Source organism: Lithobates pipiens, unplaced genomic scaffold (genome assembly GCF_037356315.1).
Source record: "Lithobates pipiens isolate NorthernLeopardFrog02 unplaced genomic scaffold, aLitPip1_a1.2 Scaffold_25, whole genome shotgun sequence".
NCBI classification, from domain to species: Eukaryota; Metazoa; Chordata; class Amphibia; order Anura; family Ranidae; genus Lithobates; species Lithobates pipiens.
In genome coordinates, this window is record NW_027507787.1 from 173,136,221 (window position 1) to 173,161,772 (window position 25,552).

General features: G+C 44.8%; 1 protein-coding gene across 7 annotated transcripts in view; it reads right to left on the reverse strand.

Annotated features, from left to right (window-relative positions):
• Positions 1–21,583, reverse strand: part of PHC1 (polyhomeotic homolog 1) — a 78,787-nt gene extending 57,204 nt beyond the window's left edge. For 6 of the 7 annotated variants that reach the window (XM_077455179.1, XM_077455175.1, XM_077455178.1 and 3 more), the window contains exon 1: positions 21,430–21,583. The gene's annotated coding sequence lies outside the window, so the exon portion shown is untranslated. The remainder of the gene's footprint in view (positions 1–21,429) is intronic. The other variant, XM_077455174.1, reaches the window with a different exon arrangement.
• Between the last annotated feature and the right edge of the window lie 3,969 nt (positions 21,584–25,552).

Genomic DNA, 25,552 nt, shown 5'->3' on the forward strand with positions numbered 1-25,552 from the left:
TAACGTCCAAAACCAAAACCAAAGTCTTTAGTGATTATAAAGTGCTCAGTGACCACAGGAAAATATCCAGGTGACTTTCGGTGCCCCCCCCCCCCCCCCGTGGTTCCCCACTCACCAGCTTCAGTAACCCCTGCAGGGGTATTATGCATGTAAGATGGGTTGGTGCCCAGATGATGTTATAATCCTAAGCATCTGATATTCAGCTGTTCTAGATGATCCAAGGATATCTCACTCCTGGATCCGTTAGGATACACCTGATGTGCCCAGGGGGCAGATCTCCCAGCTGTATTGGTATCCAACTCCTTGTTCTCACCACTCACCATAATAGTGTTATGTCTCTACAATCCCCTCTGTTAGAGAACAACATGTGCCCCACTGTATGTCCTTTAATTAAAAATAGACGATATCTACCTCATTTTAGAGCATCTCCTGGCGCTCACGTGACTCCTCTGCTCTCTCCTCCTAGATCTGCGCACTGTATCTGTCAGACAGGCAGAGGAGAGAGTGATGTGAGCGCCGGGAAACGCTCTGATATACGGTATAAATCAGCTTTTTTTAAATAAAGGACACACAGTGGGGCACATGTAATTATCGATTATTAGAAGGGATTGTAGAGACATAAGTGGCTTTACAACCATTTAACTGCTGCTGGTGGTTCCAGGGCTCTCCTGTTTCACCGATAAGCCGAGGATTGTGGGAAACTGCTGCCCTGGTTAAAGTAGGAGGAAATCGGGGGAACATCTGTTCCCCAATCCCTCCTGTGACTAATGACCCCAGAAGCAACATGTATTGTGTAGTTTCAGCTGTCAATATTGGGCTAGGGTCTAGTAGACCCCCAATGTCTCCATAAAGAAGACATGTCACCTGCCCATGCAATCACATATAGCTCTATGTGATGGCAATAAAGTAAAAAAAATAAAATAAAATGTAAAAAAGTATTAAAAAATTAATAAAAATGTATTGTATAAAATTAATTAAAAAATAAACAAATAGGGCACTGCCATCACCCTAGAACACAGCCCATAAAAAAAGCCCAGGATGAGCGTGTCTATGTAACACCAATTGCACCACACAAGAGGTATTGATCATGACTGTTGGAGTAAAAGCAATAATTCTAGGGCCTTAGTTCCCGGCTACCTCTAAACTGATGACCTGCCAGCACCTTGAAAACTTCGTCTTTAAAGAATAATAATTTTGGATTCCATGTTTTTTGGGGGGGGTTTTTTGCAATTCCACAGGCATAAGAAATTTAAAGAATTTACATGTTTGCCATATAAATATCATTGGCAATCCCAGATTTTTTTTATTTTACTTAAAGCAGAAGTAAACCCATCCATAAAACAGTTTCATTTCTTGCACATGCTGGAAATGTAACTCTCATTGGTTGTGCTCACAACCAAACTGTCAAACTATCCAATGGCTGGAGTCATAACTGATCACATGCTCAGCATCATGGCAGTTGTAGATTAAACAGAGGCAAAGATGGCAGCTTCCTTGGCTGTAAACGATAGGAGGATTTACTTGCACTTTAAAACATTTGTATATAATTGTGTTTGTATGCACTAAAACTCATTTTTGTGGATTTTTTTCCTGAAAATATGCATTTCATCAATAACTACACAAGTATCAGGCAACATAAAAAAATGCAACCAACACCATTTTATTCCCAGGGGTCTCTGCTTTCAGAAAATAAACTCTCTGGGGGTGTTTATAGTCATTTCTAGCAAAAATGCAGATTTTAACATGTGAACAACAAATAAAAAAAATCCTCAGTAGACAAATGGTTAAACTTTCTAGAAACTTTGGCTACTGCAGAAGGTCAGTTCCTAGTGAAGCCCCCTCCCTCCTAGCATGTCATAGCCCTTTCTTCTTCTGGTAGTGCATAATTAGAATCTGTGCTGGCACAGCTCCTCCCCACCTTCTTACATACAGTAACCTGCTGAGGGTTGACAACACATCCAAGATAGTGATACCCGCAGCAGCCATCTCAGGGCTTTTACATGTCAGCATAATAATAAGGGAGGCTTTTTATAGGTAAACAAGATGTATAAATACATTGAATGAAGATATGTTATGAGAAGATTTTTGTTGAAATTGTCTGGGGAAAGGGTCCCTAAAGGAACTTTTTGTAATAAGACCTAGGTGTTGCCTCACACTCATTACAGAATGTACCAATTCCTGCAGGATATTTTACAAGCAATCAAAACAACAACTTCAGAAACAAGGATACAACTGTCAAAATTCTGCAAAGTATTTATTATAAGGAGTCGGACTAACACGAATTGCAAAATGAATATAAGGGCCGGTTCACACAGCAGGCGAGGCGAGGCGACTCCGACTTGCCTCGCCGCGACCTGCCGCGGCCTCAGCGGCGACTTGCAAATGACTTCTGTATAGAAGTCAATGCAAGTCGCCCCGAGGTCGCCCGAAAGTAGTACAGGAACCTTTTTTCTGAGTCGGAGCGACTCGAGTCGCTCCTCTCAGAACGGTTCCATTGTACAGAACGGGGGCGACTTGCGAGAGCGAGGCGAGGCGAGTCGTGTCGCCTCGCATCGCCCGCTGTGTGAACCGGCCCTTAGACTCCTCTATACACACAGAAACAGATTCCTCAGGTCTACAGAAAAACAAAAATCAGTTTTCCCCTCTCTTATGCATGTTTCATTAAAGCGGCAGTAAACCGCTGTGTTTTTTTTTTTTTTTGCAGCCTGCAAGACAATTATTATTACCATTCATGATTTATATAGCACTAACAGTTTGCGCAGCGCTTTACAACATGAGGGCAGACAGTACACTTACAATACAGAGGATGGATTTGCTCGTTAATGTCATAATGTGCACATTTAGAACAAAGCGCTCCTGTGACGCTCTGTCTTCCTTCTGGGTTCACAAACTCTGGCTGTGCGAGTGGCTGGAGCCACGATGATGATGACGTCAGTCACACGTACGAGCCATCGTTTATGGCACAGGACTATGAAAGAACAGCCCGGGTGGCCATTCCTTCAGAGTGCATGCGTCGCTGACATCTCCAGCTGCATCTACACTAAATATCTCCTAAACAGTGCATGTTTAGAAGATATTTACAGTACCTAAAAAGGTAAGCCTTATTATAGGCTTACCTATAGGTAAAAATGATGTATGGGAGTTTATTGCCACTTTATATTGCTTCTTTATGACTTTTAACAATCGGACACTTACCTGTCCAGGGATCTAGAATGGTCCTCACCCAAGCCTGCTTTTTGCCTGTCTTCATATCCAGGCACCGGCATGTTTACTTTGAAAATACAGCTGTGACTGCTTGTGGCTTCACAGGCTGCCTTCTACCACGCATGCGCGAGCCACACTGCGCTTTGTGAAAGGTCCCGAAGCAGTCTTGGACCTGTTACATGTTCCAGAAGGCTGAGGGGGGAAGGACGGGGAGCCGAACTTCTGCCCAGATCACTGTGGTGATCCAACTGACAGTGGGAGCGGGTACCTGTCAAAATCAGGTACCCGCTCCCTCCCAGGAAAATAACCTGTGGAGGGGGTGAGGAGGCAGAGAAGAGGACAGTCCCCTTTTGGGTGAAGTTTAGTTTTAGTTTGTAACTAAACCCACATCAGTAAAATCAGTCTGCATACCGTGGATATAAAAAGTCTACACACCCCTGTTAAAATGTCAGGTTTCTGTAATGCAAAATAATGAGACTAAGATAAATAATTTCAGAACTTTTTAAAACCTTTAAATGTGACCTATAAAATGTCCAACTCAATTCAAAAAAACACAAAAAATGTAAATCTTTTAGGGAGGGGGAAGTAAAAATAAATAATGTGGCTTCATAAGTGTGCACACCCTCATAACTGGAGATGTAGCTGTGTTCAGACTTAAACTATCACATTCAAACTTATCTTAAATAGGAATCGGAACACACCTGACATTATTTAAAGTGTCTCTGATTAATCCCAAATAAAGTTCAGCTGTTCTAGTAGGTCTTTCCTGACATTTTCTTAGTCACATCTTACAGCAAAAGCCATGGTCTGCAGAGAGCTTCCAAAGCATCAGAGGGATCACATTGTTAAAAGGTATCAGTCAGGAGAAGGGTACAAAAGAATTTCCAATGCATTAGATATACCACGGAACATAGTGAAGATGGTCTTCATCAAGTAGAGAAAATATGGCAGAACAGTGACATTACCAAGAACTGGACGTCCCTCCAAAATTGATTAAAAGATGAGACGAGACAAGACAAAAAACTGGTCAAAGAGGCTGCCAAGATGCCTACAGCAACATTAAAGGAGCTGCAGGAATATCTGGCAAGTACTGGCTGTGTGGTACATGTGACAACAATCTACTGTATTCTTCATATGTCTGGGCTATGGGGTAGTGTGGCAAGAGGGAAGCCTTTTCTTACCAAGAAAAACATCCAAGCCAGGCTAAATTTTGCAAATACACATCTGAAGTCTCCCAAAAGCATGTGGGAAAATTTGTTGTGGTCCAAGGTTGAATTTTTTGGCACAAACAACACATCCCCAAAAGAACACTATACCCACCGTGAAGCATGGTGGTGATAGCCTTATGCTTTGGGGGTGTTTTTCTTCAACTAGAACAGGGGCCTTAGTCAAAGTAGAGGAAATTATGAACAGTTCCAAATACCAGTCAATATAGACACAAAACCTTCAAGCTTCTGCTAGAAAGCTGAACATGAAGAGGAACTTCATCTTTCAGCATGACAACGACCCAAAGAACACATCCAAATCAGCAAAGGAATGGCTTCCGTAGAAGATGACTGATGTTTTGGAATGGCCCAGCCAGAGCTCAGACCTGAATCCCATTGAAAATCTGTGGGGTGATTTGAAGAGGGCCGAGCACAGGAGATGCCCTCACAATCTGACAGATTTGGAGTGTTTTTTTGCAAACAAGAGTGGGCAAAGTCAAATCAAGATGTGCCATGCTGATAGACTCATACCCAAAAAGACTGAGTGCTGAAAAAAAATGATCAAAAAGGTGCTTCAAAAGGTATTAGTTTAAGGGTGTGCACACTTATGCAACCACATCATTTTTAGCCCCCCACCCCTCAAAGATTTCAGTTTGTTTCTCAATTGAGTTCAGTTTGTAGGTCACATTAAACAGGTGGAAAAAGTTCTGAAATTATTTATCTTTGTCTCATTTTTTTACATCACAGAAACCTGACATTTTAACCACTAAAAGTGGTGTTGCCACCAAAAAATAAAAAAAAAAGTGGTTACTCACCTCTAAATACCTGTTGCTAGGGGGTCCCTCGTAGTTTGCCTTCTTCCTTGCCCGGGCTGGTGACATCACTTCCCCTCGCACTGCATAGTCATCTGGGACCTGTCACGTGTCCCAGATGACTGTGCGGCGTATCACGGCGCCCTGTGACGCTCGCGCATGCGCAGTGGGTGCCCGGCTGTGAAGCCACAGCCGGGTGCCCACAGTACGAATGGCGGCGCCGCAAGCAGAGCGGGGAATGATGGGGGGCTTTGTTCCCTCGCATCGCTGGACCCTGGGACAGGTGTCTGATTATTAAAAGTCAGCAGCTGCAGTATTTGTAGCTGCTGACTTTTATTTTTATCTATTTTTTTAGGGGCACCCCACTTTAAGGACCGAGCCTCGTTTTGAGATATGTTGTTTGCAAGTTAAAATAAGGTTTTATGCTAGAAAATTACTTAGAAACATCCCCCCCCCCCCAAACACATATATATATTTTTTTTTCCCTTTCTAACACCTTAGAGAAAAAAATGCCGGTTGTTGCAATACTTTCTGTCACACTGTATTTGCGTAGCGGTCTTACAAGCGCACTTTTTGGGAGAAAATACAGTTTTTTTAATTAAGAAAAAAAGAGACAATTCCTTTTTATATTGCGAAATATAATGTTACGTCGAGTGAATTGATACCCAACATGTGCACTGGCTTGTGGAATGGCAACAAACTTTTACCCTAATGCCGTGTACACACGACCGGACTTTCCGGCGGACTAGGTCCAACGGTCTTCCCGACTGACTTTTCAGTGGAGTTCCAACAGACTTTCCGAATGAACTAGGGCTGCAACTAACGATTATTTTCATAATCTATTAGTTGGCCGATTATTGTTTCGATTAATCGGTTAATAACCTTTAAAAAAAAAAAGCGTGGTGTATAATTTAGTTAATATGTAAAGTTTAAAAAAAAGGCAATTTATTCTTAAATATCTCTATATACAGTGGTGAATATAAATAACCAACTATATGGTTAGGGGGCAAAATATCTAATCCACTCGGACAGAAGAGATATACTGTATATATTAGAGGGGATATACTGTATATACCATTAGAGGAGATATACTGTATATACCATTAGAGGAGATATACTGTATATACCATTAGAGGAGATATACTGTATATACCATTAGAGGAGATATATATATATATATATATATATACACACACACATACACACTATTAAAGGATATATACTGCATAGGATATAATAGGATATATACTGCATATACTATTAGAGGATATATACTGCATATACTATTAAAGGGTCAATCTGGTAAATATCATCAGACTCTAACCCCATTTTGTTACTGGCCGATTAATCGATTATGAAAATAGTAATCGATTAATTTCATAATCGATTAGTTGTTTCAGCCCTAGAACGAACGGACTTGGCCACACACTATCACACCAAAGTCCGACGAATTCGAACGTGATGACGTACGACCAGACTAGAATAAGGAAGTTCATAGCCAGTAGCCAATAGCTGCACTAGCGTCGGTTTTCATCCATTGGACCAGCATACACACGAACGGATTGTTCTAAATCTAAAGTCCGTCTGATTTTTCGACAGCAAAGGTCCGATGAAGCCCACACACGATCGAATTGTCCGGCGGATTCGTTCTGTAGGACCTTTGCTGTCGAAAAGTCCGGTCGTGTGTACACGCATTAAACACCTTCATAGGTGACGTTTAAAAATGTCTTCAGGTTACCAGTTTTGAGTTACAGATGAGGTCTAGGGATAGAATTATTGCTCTCACTGCAACGATCGCGGTGGTGAAACCTCACGTGTGGTTTGAACGCAGTTTTCATATGCGGGCGCTACTCACGTATGCGTTTGCTTCTGCGAGTGAGCTCAGCGGGATGGGGCGTGTTAGATTTATTTTACTTTTTAGTTTTACACTGTCCTTTAAAAAAAAAAAAAAAAAAAAAATGTTGGGTCATTTTTTTTCCTATTACAAGGAATGTAAACATCACATTTCATTGGCTCTTCGGGGATGGGCTGTGTCAGTGTGACAAGCCTTTTACCCTGCGACAAGCCTCATCCTCGATCGCCGATCTGCATGGCCCTGGCGTGCACGAGGACAATGCATGTGACCGGCTGTGATTGGACACAGCCAGTCACATGGGAAACAGACGATTTTTATTGGCTCTTTACACTGATCTGGGATGGGCTGTGTCCAGAGGAACACAACTCATCCCTAATAGCCGCACTGTGAGCCCCCCGGACGTCATATGACACCTGCCCGGGGGGACAGAGTGTTCCTGCGGATGTCATATGACAATGGGCCAGTATGGAAGTGGTTAAATATGAGATTAGGTGTAAAAAAGACCTCAGATTTTATATTTACACTAAAATAACATTAAAAAAAATTAAAAATATGTAATTGAAAAAAGAAAATTCTTCTTTAACCACTTACAGACCGGACCATTTTGCTGGTCAAAGACCAGACCACTTTTTGCGATTCAGCACTGCGTCGCTTTAACTGACAATTGCGCGGTCGTGCGACGTGGCTCCCAAACAAAATTGACGTCTTTTTTTTCCCACAAATAGAGCTTTCTTTTGGTGGTATTTGATCACCCCTGCGGTTTTTATTTTTTGCGCTATAAACAAAAATAGAGCGACAATTTTGAAAAAAAAACGCATTATTTTTTACTTTTTGTTATAATAAATATCCCCCAAAAATATATAAAAAAACATTTTTTTCCCTCAGTTTAGGCCGATACGTATTCTTCTACATATTTTTGGTAAAAAAAAAAAAAAAAAATCGCAATTAGCGACTATTGATTGGTTTGCGCAAAAGTTATAGTGTTTACAAAATAGGGATAGTTTTATAGCATTTTTATTAATAATTTATTTTTATTTTTTTACTAGTAATGGCGGCGATCTGCGATTTTTATTGTGACTGCGACATTGTGGGGGACCCATCGGACATTTTTGGGACCATTGTCATTTATACAGTAATCACTGCTATATAAATGCAGCGATTCCTGTGTAAATGACACTGGCAGTAAAGGGGTTAACCAGTGGGTGGCAGTGTAGGGGTTAAGTGTTCCTAGGGATGTGTTACTAACTGTGGGGGGGTTGGGCTTTCATTTAGTGAACACTGATCTCTGCTCCAATCACATGGAGCAGAGATCAGCATCACCAGTTGCTAGGCAGAATGGAGAAATGTTGTTTACACAGCATTTCCTCCATTCAGCCATCCCGTGAGACGATCGCGGGTATGCCCACAGCAATCGAGTCCGCGGGTCCCGCGGCTGGACTCACGGGGGTCCCGACCAGCAATGGCAGGGCGGCATTGAAGATTGGACGTACCTGTACGCCAATATGCCTGCCCGTGCCATTCTGTCGACGTACAACGTCGTGCGCTGGTCGGGAACCGGTTAAGAGCATTGGGCGGAAGTGGTGTTTTACATCACTTCTGCCAGTCAATGCTACAGAGCAGAGTGGGGGCCATCTTCCCCTCAGCCAGCCAAGGAGGAGAGAGGACCTAATCGTCTCCGCTGCTACGACAGCTCCAGTAAGCGGCGGAGACGACCAGATCGCGGCGGGAGGGCCTTTTCCGCCACCGATAAAAGTGATCTCGCAGTGAATACGCCAGAGACCACTTTTATCTGAAAGCGGACTGCTGGCTGAAGAAGATACCGGGGTTATAGGCAGCTAGCTGCTGCCATAACAACGGTAATTCTCTTCAAAGTACCGACGTATAACATTGTGAGCCGGTCCGGAAGTGGTTAAAGCGGTAGTAAACCCGCACATTTTTTTTTTTTTTTTTAAACCTGCAAAGCAAAAGGCATAATGAGCTAGTATGCACTGCATACTAGCTCATTACGAAAACTTACCTTAGAACGAGGCCCCGACATCTGGCCCGATCCAGCCGACGTTTCTTCCGGGTATCGCGGCTCCGGCGCTGTGAGTGGCCGGAGCCGTGATATCGTCACTCCCACGCATGCGTGCGGGAGATTTCATTCCGGCCGGTCGGCCACTGCCGGATTTTCAGGCCGAGAATCCCCTTGTGCGCATGCGCCGCTGCAGTCAGCGGCGCATACCGAGGGGAATATCTCCTAAACCGTACAGGTTTAGGAGATATTTTTTTTACCTACAGGTAAGTCTTATTATAGGCTTTCCTGTAGGTAAAAGTTCAAAAATTGAGTATACAACCACTTTAACAGGTTTTTTTTATACACTGTATAGCAGGGCTTCACAAATTTGCTTAGAATCTAGGAGCCAGCTGAAAAAGTTAGGAGCCAGTTATTTAAAATCCTGATGCCAAGAGAAATAAGGACAATATTTAAAAAAAAAAAAAAAAATTTTGTTTTGTTATAAGATTTTGCAAAGAAGTTTTTTTTTTCTCCTTCACTGATGTGCTCTGATAGGCTGCACTGATGGAGCGACATTGAGGTTGGAACTTATGGGCACTGACAGCTGGCACGGATGGGCACCAATAGGCAGCACTGAGGTACCACTGATGGGAACTGACAGGTGGCACTGGCAGATGGCACTAAATGGCAACTGCTTGGCACTAACTGGCAATGGTTGGCAGGTGGCACTAACTGGCACTGGCAGGTGGCACTGGATTGCACTGACAGGTGGCACTAACTGGCATTGGCAGATGGCACTGGATTGCACTGGCAGGTGGCACTGGATGGCACAGGCAGATGGCACTGGTTGGCAGGTGGCACAGGCTGGCACTAGCAGGTGGCTCTAACTGGCATTGGCAGGTGGCATTGGGTGGCAGGTAGCACTGGCAGGTGGCACTAGCAGGTGGCACTGGATGGCACTGCTTGGCGACACTAACTGGCATTGGCAGGTGGCACTGGAAGGTGGCACTGGTTGGCATTGGCAGGTGGCACAGGTTGGCACTGATTGGCAAGTGGCACTGGCAGGTGGCACTAACTGGCATTGGCAGGTGGCACTGGATGTCACTGATTGGCACTAACTGGCATTGGCAGGTGGCACTAACTGGCAGGTGGCACTGGATGGCACTGCTTGGCATTGGCAGGTGGCAATGGTTGGCACTGCTTGGCACTGGCAGGTGGCACTGATTGGCATTTGCAGGTGGCACTGGTTGGTATTGATTGGCAAGTGGCACTGGCAGATAGCACTAACTGGCATTGGCAAGTGGCACTGGAATGTTTCAGCAGATAGTGTAACTGTGAAACTGAATGCTCTGCAGTGCATGAAACTGTAAGGAGAGAAAGAAGCTTACAAATTCAGCGTGATGTCAGAAGTGGGTGGGACCCGGGGTGGGCGGAACCCAGCAGCTATCCAGCCAATGATTGGGCTACTTAAGAAACGGACGTGGCCACATACACGTATAAGCCCGCCCAGATCCCATCCCATTGGCTGGTGTTGAATAGCTGGGTCCCACCCACCCCGACATTCAGCCTCAAATTTTGACAGCTCCTCTCTACACACAGTTTCACACACTGCCGCCCTGCTCTGCCAACAGTGTGCGGAGAAGGGAGGAAGATGTCAGCGGCTGCTGAGCTGCTCTCTTCCTGCTCCATCCCGACTACCAGACAGTGCTCTGTGTCTGGAGGACCTCCACTTTCCAAGACCCCACAGCCAGCCCTGTAGCAGAGGCACCTGTCAGTGACAAAAACCCAGGCGCCAGGGCACAATTTCTAGTCGCAACGGCAACCTGGTGCCTGGGATTTGCCGAGCCCTGCTGTATGCAGTAGATCACACTTGGTATACTCACTGTGGAACTTAAAGGGGTTAATCCTCCGCATGGTGTAAAATGGCTGTTTGATCTTGTATGCACAGATCCTCACCTCCTTCCACTGTCCCCTTCCACTGTAATTTCCTGATAACACAGAGCCTGTGGAGTCAGGTTGCACATGCCCAGTTTGGTGTGTATTGCTAGAGAGTTTTTTTTCTTCCTGGGAGAGTGCATGTGATCAGCACAGGGCCAATCAGCACTGTCCAGACAGAGTCAGAGGTCCTGGATCCTGATAGGACAGCTCAGTGCAGTGTGAAAACTCCTCCTACAAGCTTTAGCTAGTGCTTGGCTGGACACTGCTAGAAGTCACAAGACTGCTATATACTGCTGATGAGAAAAGGTATTTTTAGCAGTTTACATTTACTAAAGTAATTGCATTTGCATGTTCTGTGAGAGACCAGATATAGTGAATGCAGGCTGCTGGGTTATTAAACACTAAGCACAGAATTACAGACATGGCAAGAATTTTAAAGCTTTTTTTTTTACCTCTTGCTCCCTTTGGGGAGAATTTATTTTCACTCGGTCCCCGGACACAACAAGCAGCAATGGGTTTAATCCCTCGCTCTTCCCCTCAGCTCACCTCACGCATCACTGATTTACTAACAGACATATCATGCTGGATGTCACACCACTTCATCAAACTGAATCTAAAACTGAGCTTGTAATATTTCCTCCGCCACGTGCCCCTTCCCCCGACTTCTCTGTCAAGATTAATGGCACATCTTTCAGTCCGTCCCAACATGCCAGGGTGCTAGGGGTAACCTTAGACTCTGAACTATCCTTTCAGGCCCACATACAATCCCTGTCCAAATCCTGCCGCCTCGGCAACATTTCCACAATACGCCCCTGTTTAACTGATGACACCAACAAGCTTCTAATTCACTCCCTGATTATCTCTCACCTCGACTACTGCAACTCCCTCCGCATTGGATTACATAGACTATCCCCCCTCCAGTCCATAATGAATGCCGCTGCCAGACTCATCCACCTTACCAGCCAGTGTCCTCCACCCCTCTCTGCCAATCCCTGCACTGGCTTCCAACTCACCAAACTAATAAAATTCAAAGTACTAACAATAATTTACAAAGCCATCCACAACTCTGCCCCCAGCTACATCACTAACCTAATCCCAAAATACCAACCAAGCCGCTCTCTTCCGTCATCCCAAGACCTCCAGCTCTCTAGCTCCCTTGTCACCTCCTCCCATGCTCGCCTCCAGGATTTCTCCAGAGCTTCTCCCATCCTTTGGAACTCCCTACCCCAATCTGTCCGACTGTCCCCTAATCTATCCATCTTTAGACGATCCCTGAAAACCCTTCTCTTCAAAGAAGCCTATCCTGCTTCTAACTAATACACGGTGTTACTTTCTCCATCAGCTCATCCCCCCACAGCTACCTTTTGTATGAATTGACCCTCCCTTTTTAGATTGTAAGCTCTAATGAGCAGAGCCCTCCGATTCCTCTTGTACCAAATTGTAATGTAACAGTAATGTCTGCCTTTATTTTGTTAAGCGCTGCGCAAACTGTTGGTACTATATAAAACCTGTATAATAATAATCTCTAAAGGAAATGTGTGTACTGGATAATTTCCTCTCCGTTCCTTCACATGCATTCCAAGTGACACTTGTAATCAGGGCTACAACGAATAATTATTTTCATAATCAATTAGTTGTTGATTAATCGATTTGTTGTTTGAGCCCTACTGGTAATCAGGGCAAAAAGGCTTGAAAAAGTCCCCACTGTGTCCTCATCCCAAGCACACCATAAGAAAAAGACAACACCACCACACTGTGATCTCTGATGGTGTTCATATGACGTTATTCCACCAGTGACCACAATGGCACCTACCTAGAGCGCACCAACCCCCCCCCCCCCGATTTCACATTGGGTTTAGTCAGAGTATCTCATGTTCTCTAATATTTATTTTATACACTCATGTGAATGCGCTTTAAAGCCCAACTCTGGGAAACTAGTTTAAGTCTAAGGTTCACAGAAAGGAAGATTTACTTGGCTGATCCCCTGTAGCGTCTTCTCCACTCCAGTGGTTTAGGGTCCTTACATCATTAAGGCCAATGCAGGGTCCATAGCCCTGCACTAAATGTGATGATGGTAAGAAGTCAGTCCACTGTTAGAGCCCCATTTACTCAGGTAGAAGAGGATCAGATAAGTAAAAGTGTCCCCTAGAATACATAAGCATTTAACCCTTGTAGAGCAGGCACAGCCCCACTGAAAGGGAGAGTTCTCACATTTCCTGGAGTTGGAATTTAAGGGTATCAGTCAGTATAGTCACACATCCCTGTAGTCGGTCTCTGAATGCACAAAGGTCGTAGACATCAGTTATAGGACACATGACCAAGATCCTAAAGCATTATATGAATTTAACCACTTGCCGACCGCCGCACGACGATATACGTCGGCAGAATGGCACGGGCAGGCATATGGGCATATATATAAGTCCCTGCCTGCCCGCGGGTGGGGGGCCCGATCGGTGCCTGCGGCGGTCGGCATTCCTTCGAGAGCGATCCGGGATGAGGGGGCGGCCATTCATTCATGGCCACCCCCTCGCGATCGCTCTCGACGAATGGAAATCCTCCGTGACATCACTTCCTCTCCTGTAATGTAAACACAGGAGAGGAAGTGATGTATTCTCTCCTCCGTGTCGGTATTTTTCGTTCCGGCACCGAGGAGAGAGGTTCGGTGAGTTGCACCAACACACCACACATACAGTAGAACATGCCAGGCACACTCACACCCCCCCTTTACCCCCCGATCACCCCCCCAATTACCCCTGCCCCCCCAGTCACAGTGACACCATTTGCTTTTTTTTTTTTGCATTGGTGTCATTTGTGACTGTAATAACTGTTAGGGCAGTTAGGGTTAGCCCCCTTTAGTTCTAAGGTACCCCCCTAACCCCCCCAATAAAGGTTTAACCCCGTGATCACCCCCCGTCGCCAGTGTCACTAAGGCTGGGTTCACATTGCAGCGGTTTGAGAACGGATGTGATTCGCACCGCACTGCAGTGCAAATCACATCCGATCTCTGTGCGATTCGAGTTCAGCCATACAGATAGTATGGCTGAATTCGTGTCGCACCCGCCGCAAACTCGCACGGGACCCTTTTTTTGGTCCGCAGCAGAATCGGATCGCATGGGTGTTCACACCATGCGATCCGAGTTTGCAGATCGCACTGCGATATGCGAACTGATCTGGGGGTGTCATTAACATTTCACTGACACTCCCAGCAGTTCGCATAGGGCAGTGTGAACTGCCGCCGGGAGGCATGCGATGCGGGAACCCGCCGCGGATTCATGGCGTTCCCGCATCGCTCCAGTGTGAACCCAGCCTAATAAGCGATCATTTTTCTGATCGCTGTATTAGTGTCACAGGTGACGCTAGTTAGGCAGGTAGGTATTTAGGTTCGCCGCAACTTTTTATAGCGCCAGGGACCCCCATATACTACCGCATAAAGCCCCCTGATTTCCCCCTAGTTAACCCTTTCACCAGTGATCACCATATAACTATTACAGGTGACGCTGGTTGGTTAGTTATTTTTTTATAGTTTCAGGGCACCCGCCATTTATTACCTAATAAAGGTTTAACCCCCTGATCACCCGGCGGGTGTCATTTGTGACTGTAATAACTGTTAGGGCAGTTAGGGTTAGCCCCCTTTAGTTCTAAGGTACCCCCCTAACCCCCCCAATAAAGGTTTAACCCCGTGATCACCCCCCGTCGCCAGTGTCACTAAGGCTGGGTTCACATTGCAGCGGTTTATGAGAACGGATGTGATTCGCACCGCACTGCAGTGCAAATCACATCCGATCTCTGTGCGATTCGAGTTCAGCCATACAGATAGTATGGCTGAATTCGTGTCGCACCCGCCGCATCCGCCGCAAACTCGCACGGGACCCTTTTTTTGGTCCGCAGCAGAATCGCATCGCATGGGTGTTCACACCATGCGATCCGAGTTTGCAGATCGCACTGCGATATGCGAACTGATCTGGGGGTGTCATTAAGATTTCACTGACACTCCCAGCAGTTCGCATAGGGCAGTGTGAACTGCCGCCGGGAGGCATGTGATGCGGGAACCCGCCGCGCATTCGTGGCGTTCCCACATCGCTCCAGTGTGAACCCAGCCTAATAAGCGATCATTTTTCTGATCGCTGTATTAGTGTCACAGGTGACGCTAGTTAGGCAGGTAGGTATTTAGGTTCGCCGCAGCTTTTTATAGCGCCAGGGACCCCCATATACTACCGCATTAAGCCCCCTGATTGCCCCCTAGTTAACCCTTTCACCAGTGATCACCATATAACTGTTACAGGTGACGCTGGTTGGTTAGTTATTTTTTTTATAGTTTCAGGGCACCCGCCATTTATTACCTAGTCTCACTAGTGTACCCCTAAATTTAGGGGTGTCTACTTTCCAAAATGGGGTCATTTGGGGGGGGTTTGTGCCATCTTGGCATTTTATGGCCTTCAAAACTGTAACGCCCTTAGAAAGCCTGAAGGCGGTGCTTGGTTTTCACATATGTGGTATCCCCGTACTCAGGAGAAGCAGCAGAATTTATTTTGGGGTGTCATTTCACATATGCCCATGGCATGCGTGAGCAATATATCATTTAGTGACAACTTTGTGAAAAAAAAAAAAAAAGTTTGTAATTTTCCCGCAACTTGTGGCAAAATATAAAATATTCCATGGACTCAACATGCCTCTCAGCAAATAGCTTGGGGTGTCTACTTTCTAAAATGGGGTCATTTGGGGGGGTTTTGTGCCATCTTGGCATTTTATGGCCTTCAAAACTGTAATAGGTAGTGAGGAGTGAAGTCAAATATTTACGCCCTTAGAAAACCTGAAGGCGGTTCTTGGTTTTCGGGGCCCCGTACGTGGCTAGGCTCCCAAAAAGTCCCACATATGTGGTATCCCCGTACTCAGGAGAAGCAGCAGAATTTATTTTGGGGTGTCATTTCACATATGCCCTTAGCATGTGTGAGCAATATATCATTTAGTGACAACTTTGTGAAAAAAAAAATAAAAAAAAATTAAAGTTTGTAATTTTCCCGCAACTTGTGGCAAAATATAAAATATTCCATGGACTCAAAATGCCTCTCAGCAAATAGCTTGGGGTGTCTACTTTCTAAAATGGGGTCATTTGTGGGGGTTTTGTGCCATCTTGGCATTTTATGGCCTTCAAAACTGTAATAGGTAGTGAGGAGTGAAGTCAAATATTTACGCCCTTAGAAAACCTGAAGGCGGTTCTTGGCTTTCGGGGCCCCGTACGCGGCTAGGCTCCTAAAAAATCCCACACGTGTGGTATCCCCGTACTCAGGAGAAGCAGCAGAATTTATTTTGGGGTGTCATTTCACATATGCCCATAGCATGTGTGAGCAATATATCATTTAGTGACAACTTTGTGTAAAAAAAAAAAAAAAATTATTTTTTTGTCATTATTCAATCGCTTGAGGCAAAAAAATAAAATATTCGATGGGCTCAACATGCCACTTATCAATTTCCTTAGGGGGTCTACTTTCCAAAATGGGGTCATTTGGGGGGGTTTTGTACTGCCCTGCCATTTTAGCACCTCAAGAACTGAGATAGGCAGTCGTAAACTAAAAGCTGCGTAAATTCCAGAAAACGTACCTTAGTTTGTAGATGTGACAACTTTTGCGCAAACCAATAAATATACAGTTATTGACTTTTTTTTTACCAAAGACATGTGGCTGAATACATTTTGGCCTAAATGTATGACTAAAATTGAATTTATTGGATTTTTCTAATAAAAAGTAGAAAATATCATTTTTTTTCAAAATTTGCGGTCTTTTTCCATTTATATCGCAAAAAATAAAAATCGCAGAGGCAATCAAATACCATCAAAAGAAAGCTCTATTTGTGGGAAGAAAAGGACGCAAATTTTGTTTGGGTACAACATTGCATGACCGCGCAATTACCAGTTAAAGCAGCGCAGTGCCAAATTGTAAAAAGACCTCTGGTCATTTACCAGCAAAATGGTCCGGTCTGAAAGTGGATAAGCAGCCAGCAGATTGAAGTGACATTTTCAGAAACAACGCAACACACATATAGTAAATGATAGTATTGTAATCAGATATTTGCCCATAGTCATCACACATATTGTTACATTTATACCCATAATAAAACATATGATTTGTGTATGCACAAACATTCACATGAAAATATGACTGAGCTCCTGAACTAGTGTACAAATATACACAGCCTATAGAATGCATGTAGATATATATGAAGGGCTCAATCTACAGACACAATGCGGTATACAGGTATAGTAACACATAATCTGTACACTATATCGATAAAAATGGAACTCAGTGTACAGACATAGGCCTAAGGTTGGTTTCACACTGGTACGACGCGACAGTCATACCACTTTGGATCCGACTTTGCCCTGCGACTTGAACAGGGATCCGAATTCCATCCCCATCTGGTATGAATCTTTAGGGGTAACTCCACACACAATGTAAAAAAAAAAAAAAAAAACACGAGCATGGGTTCTCCCTCCAAGAGCATACCAGGCCCTCCGGTCTGGTATGGAAAAGAATAAAATAAAACCCATACGAGACCCTTATCCGAGCACACAGCAAGTCAGGACGAGCTGTCGCCCCCCCCCGAACCGTTCCAGGCCGCATGCCAGCACATTGGGGGGGTGGGTGTTTTGGGGCAGAGGGGGGCCCTGTGCCCCCCACCCCAAAACAGGTTATCCCCATGTTGATGAGGACAAGGGCCTCTTCTCAACAACCCTGGCTGTTGGATGTCTGCATGGGACTTATTGGAATCCGGAAGCCCCCTTTAACAAGGCCTCCCAACCTATGTGAATGGGTATGGGGTACATTGAACAACTTTTTTTTTCTGATTTAAATTTATTTTTTATGCACATAATTATATATATATATATATATATATATATATATATATATATATATATATATATATATATATATACATATACACACACACACACATATAAAATCTTTTTCCCCCTTTCTTTATATAATATATAAATACCCTGGTTGATATTTATTGTATATGCATATATTTGGTAAAATTATCTTGCTATTTTGCACATGAGGTTTGGGGTCTGGTGCCTATAGAAATTTTTTTTTATAGCCATATTGTTTTTGGTTTTTCATGAGGTTGCACCATAGCCTAATTTTTTGTAGTTTATGAATGCTGAATAATAGAACACATATAGGGAATTGTGTGAATTGCATGTGATTCACAACAAGTATTATATGTAGCACTTATCCTTGCACAAAGCACTTTACAAGATTTTCTGTAGTCCCTTTATGCACAGTTTATTGTATTTTTTGGTGAGGATTCGATTGTTTCCAACAAATTTATAACGATTAACCTACTGTCTTGTGGTAATATTGTGTCTAGTGGAAAAAAGGGTGGTACTCATCTTTGATAATAGGTAGCGCCGGACACTCATATTCTCTTGAGATTATTAATTATTTTGAAAGACCCTTACGGGGATTTCCTGGTCGGGGGGCTGCAACCTGTATATATTGATATTTGGATGTTTTTCGTTCTCTGTACCCCTTCTGCTTCCCTTATTGCATACGTGCGGCTCGATACAATCTTTTTAACATTGTACCCCTACCCATTCAACTACAAAAAATAAAACACATTACACAAGTTTTTAAAGTAATTTATTAAGGCAGCTCTGGGGTCTCTTGAATTCTTCTCTCCCGCTGAAGTCTTCTGCCTCTGCCGGTTCTTCTCTCTCTGTCCGCTGTCTTCTCCGCTATATTCTCGTTCTTTTGCTGTGCCTTCTCCGCTGTCTTCTCCCTCTGTTCTTCTTCTGATGTTGACTTGATGCTCTCTCCCGCTCTAATGCTGGGTGCGCGGTGTGCCACAACTTTTATTGGCATGGGCGGGGTCACCGGGTGATGTCACCCGGAGGCCACACCCCTTATGACGTCACCGCCCGGGCGGTGATGCCATAAGTGGCGGCCCACCGGGGACTCTGCCCCATGTCAATATAAGTAGTGGCACACCACACACCCAGCATTACAGCGGGAGAGAATGTCAACATCGGAAAAACAGTGGGAGAAGGCAGCGGAGAAGACCCAGCAAAAGAGCAAGAAGATAGCAGAAGACAGCGGACAGGGGGAGAAGAACCCGGAGAGGGGAGAAGAACCAGCAGAGAGAGAAGACGTCAGCGGGGGAGAAGAAATCGAAATAGACCCCAGAGCTGCCTTAATAAATTACTTTAAAAACCTGTTTAGTGTGTTTTATTATTTTTTACTTTTTTTTTTAGATGAATGGGCATTGGTACAATGTACCCCATACTCATTTACATAGGGTGGGGGGCCGGGATCTGTGGGCCCCCTTGTTAAAGGGGGCTTACAGATTCTGATAAGCCACCCACTCACAGACCACCAAAGGCCAGAGTTGTCGGGAAGAGGCCCTTGTGCTCATCAACATGGGGACAAGGTGCTTTGACGGCCCCTCTACCCCAAAGCACTCACCCTTCCCATGTTGGGGGCATGAAGTCTTGTACAGTTCAGGAGGGGGAGGGGGGGGCGCTCGTTGGTCCCCACCCCCTTTCCTGACCTGCCAGCTGTGTGCTTGGATAAGGGTCTTGTATGGATCTTTGGGGCGACCCCATGCTGTTTTTTTGGTGTGGGGGTTCTCCTTAAAAATCCATATCAGACTGAAGGGCCTGGTATGCTCTTGGAGGGGGAACCCATGCCGTTTTTGTTTTTTTATTTGGCGTGGAGTTCCCCTTCAAGATCATCAGAGCACAAGTCGCATGCCAAAGTCGGATCAGTCAAGACGGTGATCTGACTTTGATCCGACTTCAGTGATATTCAATAGGCTGAAGTAGGATCAAAGTCGGACCAAATTAGTGCAGGGGGCATTTTTAAAGTCGGACCAGTTAAGACAGTTCCCATAGGGAAACATTGATTTTCACACGTCATGCAACGTGAGCTTCCAATGTCGGAGCATTTGTCGCACCAGTGTGAACCCGGCTTCATTCTCACAGACAGACCTATCCATACACCTGTGTGAAGGGAAACCTTTGCCCACATGAATATTGCAGGTGTTTTGTGCATAAGCTCCAACGAGAGGGGCCCTTTGATTTCTCCTGTTTAGAATTGTATTGTAACCGTACTGCCTGCCCTTTATGTTGTAAAGCGCTGCACAAGCTGTTGGCGCTATAAAAATCCTGTATAGCAATAGTAATAATTTGTGTGCAGGAAGTCACATTTATGTCTACCGAAACACAGCAGATGCAAAGACACAGCCATGGGTTCCAATTTGCCAGCCATGAGGGAGCATGCGCCTTAAAACAGACAGTGGTGTTGAATTACTAAAACTGGAGAGTGCAAAATCTGGTGCAGCTGTGCATAGTAGCCAATTAGCTTTTAACGATTGTTAAGATTGTTCAATTAAGCTTTGACAAAAAAAAAAAAAACACTGGAAGCACATTACTTACCATGCACAGCTGCACTCCAGTTTTAGTAAATCAACTCCAGTGTGCGTCCCGCAACATACACCCGCATGGGGGTCAACCTGGGGCCAGCGGCTTAGTCCATGTAGGGTCTGATCTCTGTGTATACAATGTAACCTGTGTATATACAGATGATGGGTCTGACCTCCATGTGTACAATGCAGACCTGTGTATACAGACGATGGGCATACAATGTATACAGGTGATGTGTATACAATGTACACAGATGATGGGTATACAATGTACACAGATGATGGGCATACAATGTACACAGATGATGGGCATACAATGTACACAGATGATGGGCATACAATGTACACAGATGATGGGCATACAATGTACACAGATGATGGGCATACAATGTACACAGATGATGGGCATACAATGTACACAGATGATGGGCATACAATGTACACAGATGATGGGTATACAATGTACACAGATGATGGGCATACAATGTACACAGATGATGGGCATACAATGTACACAGATGATGGGCATACAATGTACACAGATGATGGGCATACAATGTACACAGATGATGGGCATACAATGTACACAGATGATGGGCATACAATGTACACAGATGATGGGCATACAATGTACACAGATGATGGGCATACAATGTATACAGGTGATGTGTATACAAACGATGGGCATACAATGTACACAGATGATGGGCATACAGATGATGGGTATACAATGTACACAGATGATTGGCATACAGATGATGGGCATACACTGTACACAGGCGATGGGTATACAATGCAGACCTATGTACACAGCCCCCACACGTACAGAGCGGCGGGCCCCGGCCTCCTCGGTATGGAGACAGGCGGTGACACCGACTCCACACATAATACTGATAGGTGACTGTACACAGAGGGGGAGGAGCTCCATGTCCTCACATCTAGACCGGACAGAGCCGGCCTCCTCTCTCCCGTTGGGAAGCCCCTCGCTCCAGCACTGACCTCCTGACCTTTCCCCTCTTCGGTCCCGCGCTGACCTCTGACCTCTCCCCGCCGCTCACTCCGAACTCGGCTTCTCCCTCTCTGTCTGGCTCTTTCTCTCAGCCCCTGACGTCATTTCCCCTCAGACTGGACGACTTCCTGAACACGTGACCACTCCCTCCTCACCTTTCGGTGTGTTGTTATGGGAACGGAGGGGAGGCCCCTCTCCCTGACAGAGGGTGTGTGCTGTCCCTGGGCTGTGCTCCCTGGGTGCCCTGTGTACAGGGGATAGGTGTACAATGGCATACACTGACTGCCAGGGGATAGGACTTCATGTACACACAAATCAATAGAAAGCTGTACAATCACTTGTAAGCTGAACATACACTATACAATCTCCTTTAGATCTGCCAATTATTATGTAAATAATATAAGGGCAGTGCAATTGCATATAAATAATATGGATTGTTTAGATCTAACCTCATATTACATAGGGGGGTTTCATTGCTGGGAGGCAGGATGGACTTCTCAATCACATGGTCATATCATTGGGGAACCATCCTGCCATCTGCAGATCACAGAGGCTGGGAGCTATCAGTGACAGCTCAGTGCCTGTGCTGGGAGTGCGTAGTGGGCAAACTACCAATGTCCAACTGTTTGTGTTCCTAGTTCTCAGGATCAGTATTGGGGCAGTATTATAGCGGAACTAAACCCATCAATTTATCAGTTTTAATAAAACATTTACATTCCAGCACATGTCGGGAATGTAACTGTCCCATGTGCTGGTGTCCTCAACCAAACTGTCCAACCATCCAATGGCTGGTGTCATAACTGATCACATGTGCAGCATCATGGCCGATGAAGATCAAGCAAAATGGCAGCATCCTTGGCTGATAACGATAGGAGGGTTTAGTTCTGCTTTAAACCCAAAAACAAAATGTGTTATATTTAACCGCTTGCTGACCAACCGCCATCATTATACTGTGGTAGGTCGGCTCGATCCCGCGATTTGCCATAGCTGTACATCGGTCCCTTTAACAGCTATAGCAGGCACACATGCCCACTGCATGGCACCCGCGATCGCTCCATAGAGAGCCAGAACAGGGATCTGTCAATGTAAACAAACAGATCCCTGCTCTGTCAAGGGAGTAGAGAGAGATTGTCTGTTCCTAGTGATCAGGAACAGCGTTCTCTCTACTTCTCCAGGCCCTCCCCCCCACACACACACACACAGTTAGAAACACATCCCTAAGAAACACTTAACACCTTGATCACCCCCTAGCGTTAACTCCATCCCTGGCAGTGACATTTATACAGTAATCATGCATTTTTATAGCACTGATAGCTGTATAAATGTCACAATCCGATCTGTCCGCTGCAATGTTGCAGTCCAATTAAAACCGCCATTACTAGTAAAAAATACTAGTAAAAAATATTAATACAAATGCCACAAATGTATCCCTTATTTTGTAATTTTTGTACAAAACCAATCAATAAACGCTTATTGCAATTTTATTTTACCAAAAATATGTAGAAGAATATATATTGGCCTAAACTGATGAAAACATTTATTTATTTTGGATGTTTATTATAGCAAAAAGTAAAAAAAAGTTTTATTTTTTTTTTCAAAATTGTCGCTCTTTTTTTGTTTACAGCGCAAAATCTAAAAACCGCAGAGATGATCAAATACCACCAAAAGAAGCTCTATTTGTGGGGAAAAAAAGGCGTCAATTTTGTTTGGGTACAGTGTCGTATGACCACGCAATTGTCAGTTAAAGCATCGCAGTGCTGTACTGCAAAAAATGACCTGGTCATTAAGGGGGTAAATCTTCCAGGGCTGAAGTGGTTAAAGTGGAGTTCCACCCAAAAGTGGAATGTCCACTTGTCTGCTTCCTCCTCCCCTCCAGTGCCACATTTGGCAGCTCTCAGGGGGAGGGGGGAACTGGTACCTGTTTTTGACAGGTACTTTTCCCCACCTCCAGGAGACAGCGCCATGGCGCCGTCCCTCAGAGGTTCGGCTCCCCTTCCCATGCCTTCCCGGGCCAGTTAGAATGCGCTTCGTACATGCACAGTAGGGAACCGGCCGTGAAGCCCAAAGGCTTCACTGCCAGTCTCCCTTACGATGGATGGCAGTAGCGCCCCACATAGCCGATTCGAAAATCGGCTGGGATGCCAACATCGCTGGATCCCCGGACAGGTAAGTGTCTTAATATTAAAAATCAGAAGCTAAAGTATTTGTAGCTGCTGACTTTTAGTTTTTTTTCCTCAAGTGAAACTCTTCTTTAAGCTTAACAGTTCTTACGCCCCGTTCACACACTGGCTTTGCTCTCCTAAACGCTTTTCCTCCTGGCCGCAGTGTTTTGGCAGAATAAATGCTTGACGCACGTAAAAGTGTCTAAACGCATTTAGGCGCTTCAAGCACTTTAGCATTAATTCATTTAATTGGCCAAAATAATAATCTATTCTAGCCATTGAAATGAATAATGCTCAAGCACTTCTCACGCGTAGCATCAACGCGCATTTACACACATCAAGCTTTTTTCTACCAAAACACTGCTGCAGCTAGACGTGCTGGCAGTGGGAGTTTTTTTCTGCTTATAGGGCTCCATTCACCCCTGGGTGTTTTGGGATCTCAAAACGCACTACGATGGCAAAACGCAGGCTCAAGTGACATTATTTTTAATGACATCTAAAACGTGTGGTTTTGCCACAATTGGCACATGATTTGTCACGCTGCAAATCTCATCAAGTGTAGCTTGTGGCCCAAAAAGGTGTTTCTTTTGAGCAACAAGTTTTGTGTAATGTGATTTTCTGCAACTGCCATGAATGGTGGCAAAATTGCACCATGCATTAAGTGCATTTGAAAGTAATGGCACCTGAGCCTGGCATTGCGCTGCTTTCAGAGTTCATGAGTGTGCTGCGTACAGAGTGCAGAGTTCAGTGGTTCACTATGTACATGCAACGTTCAGGAGTGCATTATGTACAGAGTGCAGGGTTCAGGTTTGTACTGTGTACAAAGTACAGTGTTCAGCAGTGTTCTACGTACAGAGTGCAGGCTTCAGGTGTGTACTGTGTACAGATTACAATGTTCAGCAGTGCTCTACGTACAGAGTGCAGGGTGCAGGTGTGTACTGTGTACAGATTACAATGTTCAGCAGTGTTCTGCATACAGAGTGAAGGGTTCGGATGTGTACTGTGTACAGAGTACAATGTTCAGCAGTGCTCTACATACAGAGTGTAGGGTTCAGGTGTATACTCTGTACAGAGTGCATTGTGCTACATAGAGTGCAGGGTTCAGCAGTTCTTTATGTAGAGTACAGGGTTCAGGTGTGTGCTGTGTACCTATTACCGGTTTCAGGAGTGTGCTGTGTACAAAATGCAGCCTTTTGGAGTGTGCTGTGTATGGAGTGCAGCCTTCATGAGAGTGTGCTGCATACAGAATGCAGCCTTCAGGAGTGTGCTGTGTACAGAGGGCAGCCTTCAAGAGTGTGCTGTGTACAAAGTGAAGCTTTCAGAAGTGTGCTGCGTACAGAGTGCAGTCTTCAGTAGTGTGCTGCGTACAGAGTGCAGTCCTCAGGAGTGTGCTGCATACAGAGTGCAGTGTTCAGCAGTTCTCTGTGTACATGCAGATTTCAGGAGTGTATTACGTACAGAGCGCAGGGTTCAGGTGTGTACTGTGTACAGAGTACAGTGTTCAGCAGTGCTCTATGTACAGAGTGCAGGGATTAGGAGTGTGCTGCATACAGAGTGCAGCTTGTGGCCCAAAAAAGTTTTTCTTTTGAGCAACAAGCTTTGTGTAATGTGATTCGCAGCAATTGCCATGAATGGTGGCAAAACTGCACTGTGCATTAAGTGCATTTGAAAGTAATGGCACCTGAGTCTGGCATTGTACTGCTTTCAGAGTTCAGGAGTGTCCTGCATACAGAGTGCAGAGTTCAGTAGTTCTCTATGTACATGCAAAGTTCAGGAGTGCATTTTGTACAGTTCAGTAGGGTTCAGGTGTGTACTGTGTACAGAGTACAGTGTTCAGCAGTGCTCTACGTAAAGAGTGCAGGGTTCAGGAGTGTGCTGCGTACAGAGTGCAGCTTTAAGGAGTGTGCTGTGTACAGAGTGCAGCCTTCATGAGTGTGCTGCATACAGAGTG